Source organism: Piliocolobus tephrosceles, chromosome 20 (genome assembly GCF_002776525.5).
Source record: "Piliocolobus tephrosceles isolate RC106 chromosome 20, ASM277652v3, whole genome shotgun sequence".
NCBI classification, from domain to species: Eukaryota; Metazoa; Chordata; class Mammalia; order Primates; family Cercopithecidae; genus Piliocolobus; species Piliocolobus tephrosceles.
The window spans coordinates 31866317-31875979 of NC_045453.1; the positions used below are offsets into that span (position 1 = coordinate 31866317).

Here is a 9663-nt window from a genome sequence, read left to right on the forward strand (position 1 = left end):
TAAATATATATTAGAATACATTTTAAATATATATTTAATATACAAATATATAATTTATAAATATTTAATATATTTAAATAAATAATTAAAACATCAAATTTAAATATATTTATGTAAATAAATATATTTACATAAATATATTTATATATTTATAATATATATTATATATCTATAATATATATTATATATTATAAATATATTCATATTTTAAAATATTATTTTACATATACATTATATTACATATATATTTTAAAATATGAATATATATAAAGAATTTTTATAAAAGAATAAAATAATGAAAAGATAAATCAAAAAATCACTTAATATGGATACCTAGATGGGGGCAGGAAATATGGTGAAGGAGGCAGACATGAAAGAGACTTCTGAGAATGCACCTCATTTTATACAATTGACTTTGGAGCCCTGTTCATATTTCACATAGTTAAACATGAAAATTAAAAAATAGCAACACTTAAAAATTGAAAACAAATGGTAATAAGTAAATCTAGGTGACTGTCAAAATGGTGCTCAATTACACACACACAGAATTATTTCAAATGACTTTTAATCCCAGTATTTGGACTGTTTATCCCTAGGAGAATAATATCCTTAAGACCAAAGGAACTGTAAAAAAAAAAATCTTAACTTGTATTCAGAAGTCTTATTTCAATAATAATATTGGCATTGCTGTTTTGAAAGTATTAGATGATAAAGTAAATGGAAATTATGTTAATAACTTTAGGAACCAAATTTTCAGTATAAAAGTAAAGATGTGTACGTATAAAACCCAAAGATGTTAAATAAAGCCCTAAAATCTTAAAACTTAAATAAAATATATCAGTATAAATTCATGAGTTACTTTTCCCTTTCTAAAACAACAACAGCAGAAACCCCTTACATATTTCTTTCTTTCTTTCTTTCTTTTTTTTAACTTGTCACTGATGAAGCTCAGACAATCCTTTACGTATTTCTTAACTCTGTCCATCGAAAAGTCCTGGAAATGACTAACCCAGTAGTGTTTAGCAATCACATGTCCAGATTATGGTCTCTAAATATCATTTTTCACAAAACGAACCACAGTTCCTTAGAGAAATAGCCAGTTCCAGATCTGGAACAGGACCTGTGCAAGTTGGACATGTGAATTTTTGTTCTGCCAAAAAGCAAGAAAGGTATAATCTTTTATAGATTAATGGAATCATGTCAAAAGGAGGTAGGAACTAACACTATGGGCTTCCGTTAGCGAAGAGGGGTCAACTTGAACAATAAAAAAGAATAACGACTGCAATTGATTGAAACAAACCAATTATTGCCAAAGTGATACTGAGAAAACAACTGTTTGGTTGCTCCTGAACATTGATAAGGCACTAACTTATTCTGAAAATTGATAAGCAAAGAAATAAGCATTTATACTACCTTATTGTGCCAAGTGTATTTCGTGGTAAAAAGGTGATGAGGGAAAGTTCTTTGTAAAATAAATGGAGGAGCCTGGGTGTGGTGGCTCACAGCTGTAATCCCAGCCCTTTGGGAGGCTGAGGTGAGCTGATCACTTGAGTCCAGGAGTTCTAGACCAGTCTGGGCAAAACCCCATCTCTACAAAAAATACAAAAAGGAGCTGGGTGTGGTGGCATGCACCTGTAGTCCGAGCTACTCAGGAGGCTGACGTGGGAGGATCACCTGAGGCCAGGAGGTCGAGGCTGCAGTGGGCTGTGATTGCACCACTGCACTTCAGCCTGGTTTGGAGTGAGACCAGCCTGGCTGGAGTGAAACAGAGTGAGACCCTGTTTCAAAAATTAAGAAGAAGAAGAAGAAGGAATAATAGAATTATCACTATTTTGCTATCCCTAATGAAATAACACATCTAGGCAACAATCCTTGATGCTGCTAAAACCATTAGCTATAAAGCCAATAGGGAGAATGGGGAGAGCTAAGTGGGATGAACTAGGCTAACAGCACTTAAACCCATTGATCAATCTTAGCGTCATTAGAAGTGAGGTATTCCAATATCATGCACCTCAGGATGGGATACAATAGTAAGTATGCAGCACCACCTATATTCTTAAAAAAACTTGAACTTGCATCTAGCTTGAATTTCTCTAGTGCTTACTACCAGTCTTCAGAAATATGGGGAATAGGAGAACAAGTGAAATGGCACTACAAGGAAGCAACCAGCCAAATTCAGAATGTGAAACTTTCTACAGGAGAGATGACCTAAGGTGGGGAAGGAGAATTCTCTAGATTAAAAAAAAAATGTAAGAGACATATTCAATCAACAGCAATATGTGGACCGTGTCTGTATCTTGATTCGAGGAAATTAACTGTAAAAAGAAACTTTTGAGACAATTAGAAAAATGTTTCTTTTCCTGGATGTTAGATGATATTCTTGCTAATTTTGTTAGGTGTGATAGCAGCATTATGGTTATGTAAAAAGTATCTTCAATTGATAGAGATGTAATCTAACAGTAATGATGGTTAAAATAATACACTGTCACCGGGTGTGGTGGCTCACGCCTATAATCCCAGCACTTTGGGAGGCTGAGATGTGCGGATCACAAGGTCAGGAGATCGAAACCATCCTGGCTAACACAGTGAAACCCCGTCTCTACTAAAAAATACAAAAAATCAGCTGAGCGTGGTGGTGGGTTCCTGTAGTCCCAGCTACTCGGGAGGCTGAGGCAGGAGAATGGCGTGAACCTGGGAGGCAGAGCTTGCAGTGAGCCAAGATCGCACCACTGCACTCCAGCCTGGGCGACAGAGTGAGACTCCGTCTCAAAAAAAAAAAAACAAAAACAAAAAAACGACAACATAAAAAACCACTGTCTGGTTGAAGCTTTCAGGCTTGGATGGCTGGGCGGTGCAGCCCAGTGTCCACCTGCAGCAGCTGCCTTCTGTGTCATCCTCTGCCCTGCTAAGGCTGTAGAGCTTGTCCGTGCATGTAGCAGGATGCTTCGAGGAGCCGCGCACCAGCCACACCATGGTCCACCTCACTACTCTCCTCTGCAAGCCCTGCAATGGGGCCACTTAACCATCTGCCTTGCCCTGGGTGGCCGCACCAACCAGCCCTTCTACCCCATCATGGCTGCTCACAAGTGTCAAAGGGATGGCCGTTTTGTAGAGCAGCTGGGCTCCTATGATCCATTGCCCAACAGTCCTAGAGAAAAACTTGCTGTCCTCAAACTGGACTAGATCTGTCATTGGATTGGCTGCTGGGAAAAGCTAGTGGGTCTTGATGGATTTTTCCCTCTGCATCCTATGATGATCACAAATGCTGTAAGACTATGAAGGAAACGGGCATGTGAAGTCCTCTAAGCTTCCCAGAAAACAGATGCAGAAGCTACAGATACACAAGTGAGCTGACTTCAGTTAGCATAGCAGTAGGAACAGTGTCAAGGTCCTCTTAAAATACTGTGTAGAGATCTTAATTTTGTTAGATGAGGAGGTCAATAAATGGAGTGTCCTGAGTCACCCTTGCTCTTCTGGTCCGGCCTGCACAGGGCCCAGGGAGAGATTTGTTCTTGTGTGATATAAGGCTGGGGTTAGGTGTTAATTAGCTTTTTTGGACTTTGTCTTGGGAAAGACAGTGGCTGCGGGAGGACTGGACTTTCGAGTTGGGCTCTGGGTCTCTTGGACAGCTTTACAGTATACTGGCTTCCAAGACTTACTGCTTCAAAGCCCCCAGCCAGACTGTTCATGGCCCATCCACATCTTCATGTTCATCTCACAAGTGCAAGAACAGTTACCTTTCTTATTGATTTTGTAATTGGAGATTTATATTGTCTTGTTTAACACATATGCTCAAATATACAAAAGGTAGATTTATTATGAAAATTGCTTTTTGGCTGTAATAACCTACCTTTTAAGAATGAGAAAGTGCTGGGCTTTAGGGAATTCAGAATGAATCAAGATTGAACCATTCAAATGTGGCTGCAGTTTCTGCATGTATCATAGATGGGATCCTTCTGAGAATACTGGAATAGGGAATTAGGACCAAGCCAATTCAGCTGTGAACCTTATTCTTGTCCTTTTCTTTCTTGCTGGTAATTTTATGGAGCAGGTTAAGAAAGCTGCTCTGTGTTAGGATAAACTGTATACCAATAATTCTGAAGACCTATGATGAGTGATACATTTTACTACTTGTATCTTTTCCTTCCTACCTTGATGCCAGTAATTTATAAGGGATCTATACAGTTTGAATGTATTTGAGTAACTTCAGTATACTTTAGCTCTACTTTTTGATTTGACTCAAAGAACCATCCATTGGTCTCAAGTATTCCATGTGTTTTAAAAGCCTGAAGTCAGTGAGATGAAATTCAACGTCAAGAATTTGAAGTAAAGTGACTTGAAAGAATGTAAAGAAAACATTGGGACAGTGGCTTGTGCCTGTAATCTCAGCACTTTGGGAGGCTGAGGTAGAAGGATTGCTGGAAGCCAGAGTTTGAGACCAGCCTGGGCAACCAGCAAGATCCCACTTCTACAAAATATTAAAAAAATTAGCTAGGCATCATGGTGCTTGCCTGTAGTTCCAGGTACTCGAGGGGCTGAGGCAGCAAGACCACTTGAGCCCAGGAGGCCTGGGTGACAGAGTAAGACCCTGTGTCAAAAAAAAAAAAAAAAAAAAGAAGGAAAAGAAAACATCAGGTAGTATTAGGTATTTTGGCTAGAGCATAATAATTAATTTGATTTTTTGGTTTTCAAAAATTTGAGCTGCAATGAAAGGATATTTCAATGTGTTAAAAAATAATAATACACTGTCTTGGATTTGCTATAAAACAATCCAGAAAAGAGTGGGTAGATAAATGATGTGGCAAAATATTAAAACAATCACTGAAGCTGAGTGGTAGGTACATGGAGATTTATTCTATTGTTTTTTCAACTTTGGTGCATGTATGATCATTTCCATAATAGGTTTTATTATTAAATTTTATTATTCTATTAAGATAAAATAAAACAAACTAAAATAGTGTTTTATAATTAGACAATTTGTGGCTCATTTTTACAGTTCCTTGATTGCAGGTTTTGATGCACAAAAATGTTTGGTTTACTTTGCTCTAAGACTTGGCCCTGATCTCACCACCTCCCTGAAGTGAAGTGCCTTCCCTGACTGCCCTCCTCAGAAAGAATCTCCCTGCTCTGAAGTTCCAGGAAGATCCTGGTCCTTGTGTCACTCTAGCATGTATCCAGTATAGCCTGGTACCATCAGCTGGCTTTTTGCGCCCTGAAGTCAGGACTTTCGAATCCAGTAGTCCTGGATTTGGCACCTGAGTCTGATGCTTATTGCTTGTGTGATTCTCTGCAAATGGACGTGGGATAATGGTTGTTGTCAAGGACAATAAATAGTAGGTGTCATCTCTTCCTCTAAAATGTCAGGGTTGGTGTTGCAGGTTGCATTGTGTCTCACAACTTCATATGTTCAAGCCCTAACCCCCAGTACCTTAGAATGTGCCCTTATTTGGAAATGAGACCACTGCACATGTGCTAAGTTAAGGTTATCCTGGAGTAGGGTGGGCTCTGATCCATATGACTGGTGTCCAAGTAAGGGGGGAAATTTGGACCCAGTTAGGTATACAGGGAAAATCCCATGTGAACAGGAAGGTGGCTGTCCATAAGCCATGGAGTGAGGCTTGGAATGAACCCTCCCCTCACAGTCCTCAGAAGGAACTGACTCTGCCGATGTCTTGATTTTGGAGGCCTTAGTCTGGAGGCCTATGATATGATGCGTTTCTACTGTTTCAGCTGCCCAGTTTATGGAACTTTGTTACAACAGACCTAGAAAACTCACAGAGATGGGGTCCCCATCTTTGTGTTCCCTTCAGCACCTGCTCAGTGCCTTCTTCTCATCCCAAAGGGAGGCCACAGCTGTTGTTCAGGATGTTGATGTCATTGATGACAAGGAAGAGCTTCAGAACTGGGCTGTGAGCCCCCATTGCTGCACTCCTGTCTTGGGTTCTCAGCTTGGCCACTTGTCTGTCAGTATTACTCATGCATTAGGGTCAACTCCCTCTCACCCCTCACTCCATGTGTTCACATACACACAGACACCACGCATGTACTCGTACACATGTACACATACACACCACACATATACTCTCACATACACACACACCATGCATGTACTGTCACATATGTACACATATACACACCATATATGTACTCACACATGTACACAGTCTCACCATGCATGTACTCACACATGTACAATCTTCACCACACATGTACTCTCATGTACACGTACACACCATACATGTACTCTCACACATACACATCATACATACATGCGCACACACAGGTACACATAAATGCCATGCATGTACTCACACACGTGTACACACATACGTACCATACATGCACTCACGTACACACATATATGTACACACATACATATGTACACACATACACATGATTTTGTTTCTACTACTTTAGAGCAACAATCTTGAACTATTTGCTAGAATGCTCCTGACCTAGTAAAATCTCAGGAAAGGACAACAAGTCCTTACAAGTTGTAGAGAAATGATGTATTAACCAATTGGCCTAAACAAAATTCTGTGAGCCCAGTTGTACAAATGTCTGGAAGATTAGGTCCACATGAGTTAATTCTGAGAAAGCAAATGAACTGCTGGATTCTAGAAATTGATGTTACAGAGCTTGGGTCTGGTTGGGAGTGGAAGACCCAGGAATGTAATCTTGGGGGCTCCAGATAGTTCCGTTTCTCCAAGGGCCCTGACCCTGTGTCATTGCTGTGTCCAGCCCCTAAGGGGTGACTTTGACTTGGCAGAGTTCTTTATCGTGGCTTTGGCCACAGTGGTTCTAACAAATTCAGCCTGATGGTTTGAGGGAGCTCCCGTTCCTGGGTCCATTCTAACTTCCTGACTTTGCAAATCCCTGGAGTGGCCTAACTAACTAAAGGAGCCACTCCTAACTACGAATGAGACCTCAAGAACAGGAAGGGGTGCAGAAACCCAGCTCCAGGGTAATGGTGAGCAGGTGGGCACAGGGGTCTTCAATGCCACTGTATGTGGTTTTTGGCCAGTGGTGACAATCTCATCCCTGAAAGTTTTGGGAGACCAGTTTATGTTATCTGGAAGAACTAGGGATTTCTCGTAACTATGGAAACATAAATCTCGGCATTAAAGAGTCAGAGAGAAAACTGCTATTGTTGCCTTGACAACCCATAAAACCCCAAGTCTTTGTGGTTAGGAGTAGAGATAATGTGCCTTCAATCTTTTAAGCTAATTTACTTGTGGGAAGGAGAAGTGGAAGTGGGCTTCGGCACCCTGTGGAAGCAGATGCTGCCCTGACTGGGTGTGTGTGTATGAGTCTTCCCAGGCCCACCCTGCCGAGTGGCGGGTGTCCAGTTCTGCCTAATAAATGGCCGAGATGTCCTGGAGAGTCTGTACCAAAGGACTGGCTCTCATGTTCCAAGGAGGCCCTTGTTTCTTGACTCTGTAGGTCCGTAAATGGAATGACTTCCACTCCTGTATTGCAGCAGTTAACTGTTTTCAGCTGTTTTTGGAGGGGATGTGGCTACCTGAAGGGAGCCGAAATCTTTGTTACTGGGACAGATACTCAAAAGCCTTTCCCTCTCCAAGTTCCTGCCCCTCACTTTTTGTAAGAAAGGCTGGGAATTTAAGGTGTGCAGCTTCAGATGAAACAAGGGGTTCTGAATGCATCGCACAGCTTCTGCGCCCGAGGCACTGTCGCCCTTGAACCTGCTGATAAATGCCCGTAAGCACTCAGAGCTCGGGGCCACGTTTAGGTTTCATTTCTATGTTCCATCAAGAGATTATTTTTTCTTCCTTAATATCCTCAGCGGATATTGTGCCTCAACGTGGCACAAAAATTTCTGAGTTGATGTCCAGATGAAATCTGCATGGAGAGCGTCCTCATGGCAACTCTGGGGGACTGGAGAGAGGCTTCCTGTTCTAACTAGAGAACAATGACATTGCGTCTTCTTGAGGCTGAATTGCCAGCTCTCTTTGTTGGGGAAGATAGCAGCGATAGATGAAAGGAAAATTGGAGGAAAGGCTTTTTGAAAATCATTACATTGCCAAGTGTGGGATTTTGGATCCCTGTTTAGTGGATGGAACATTGAGTAAAATGAGAAAACAGCACACACAGAAATGCCTGTGGTGCGGCTGATGAGAGGGGCAGGTGGAGCGGTTCTACCCACCCTACTGCGATCCTGGCCCTGTCTCCACAAGAGGTACCTTTCAACAGTTATCTAAATGTAAAATACATTCATATAGAGAGAATGGTGTGTTCAGAAACCTGGAGAAGGTCACCAAATGGCCACTCCACTTTGATGTACTGAGGGTTTGTCTTCTAGCCCAACCCCTTTCTCCCCATGATCTGAGAAAATGGCTTCCCCCTCCCGGGGATACTTCAGGAAAGCTCAGTGTGGAGAATTCGGGATTACACAAATTTATCAATCCAAGGACTCCTCAATAAAACTCCTCCTTTTGGGGAGGTTTCACTGATTCAGCAGTTATTGGCTGCAACCTGCTCTGTTGGAAACACAGTGCTGGGGATGTGGCCAGGGACAGCGCAAGTCCCCACCCTGGGGGAGCTGCAGCTTGGAAAGTAAATATCTTGACTGTGCTACCACTGTGATTTAATTCCCAAATGTGGACATTTCACAAATGTATTATAGGATGTGAAGTGTACCTTTATCACAGAACAAACAAGAAGAAGCCAACGAAGCCCGTGGGGCTACAGAGCTTTAAACTAGATTAAAAGCAATTATTTACTGAAATAGCCAATAACACACTCCCTGACCTACAAGGTGCCTGAGCCTCCTTTTCTTTTATCAGTTCAATTTCTTCATATTAAATGTGGACAAACGTGGAGCATTGTCATGGAAAATCAGCACATTGGTGAATTAGAAAATGATCTGAAAGCACTAAAAGTGCAGGTGATGGATCCATTTTGACATGCTGCTTTCCTGTTGACTTTGCAGCCATTGAATTTGCTGCTGATCTGAAGTATATTTCATTAAAAAGCTGCTTCACTAATAAAGATCAGACAAGGACTTCTCTTATTAAGTCTTGGATAACAAGGGAAGATGTGTACGGGTTATTTTGGGTGATTTCTAACTGCTGTTTGTCACACATGAGTGAGATTACATACATAAATTAATCATCACTGCCCCTGGATGCATTTTGCAAGTTACCTTAAAAACTCATTTTAAAAAAGCATGCAGAAAGTCTCATCCATCATCTCCATCTGTTGCTTTTTCCCTCCATGACCCGGCATGGCTTCACACCGTGATATTCTTTTTTGCTTTTGTTTAAAACAACCACCTTTAAAAAATAAGTTTTCAAACTAGGGATTAGGGAATTGATTACGTGGTGACGTGGTGCTCATTACATTTCAAGAAGTGGGAGGAGCTGGGAGCGGTGGCTCAAGCCTGTAATCCTAGCACTTTGGGAGGCCGAGACGGGCGGATCACAAGGTCAGGGGATCGAGACCACCCTGGCTAATAGGGTGAAACCCCGTCTCTACTAAAGAATACAAAAAACTAGCCGGGCGACGAGGCGGGCGCCTGTAGTCCCAGCTACTTGGGAGGCGGAGGCAGGAGAATGGCGTAAACCTGGGAGGCGGAGCTTGCAGTGAGCTGAGATCCGGCCACCGCACTCCAGCCTGGGCGACAGAGCCAGACTCCGTCTCAAA

General features: G+C 41.6%; 1 pseudogene; it reads left to right on the forward strand.

Annotated features, from left to right (window-relative positions):
* The first annotated feature begins 2971 nt into the window (after nt 1–2971).
* LOC111555651 lies at nt 2972–7292 on the forward strand (annotated as a pseudogene).
* Nucleotides 7293–9663: the final 2371 nt, after the last annotated feature.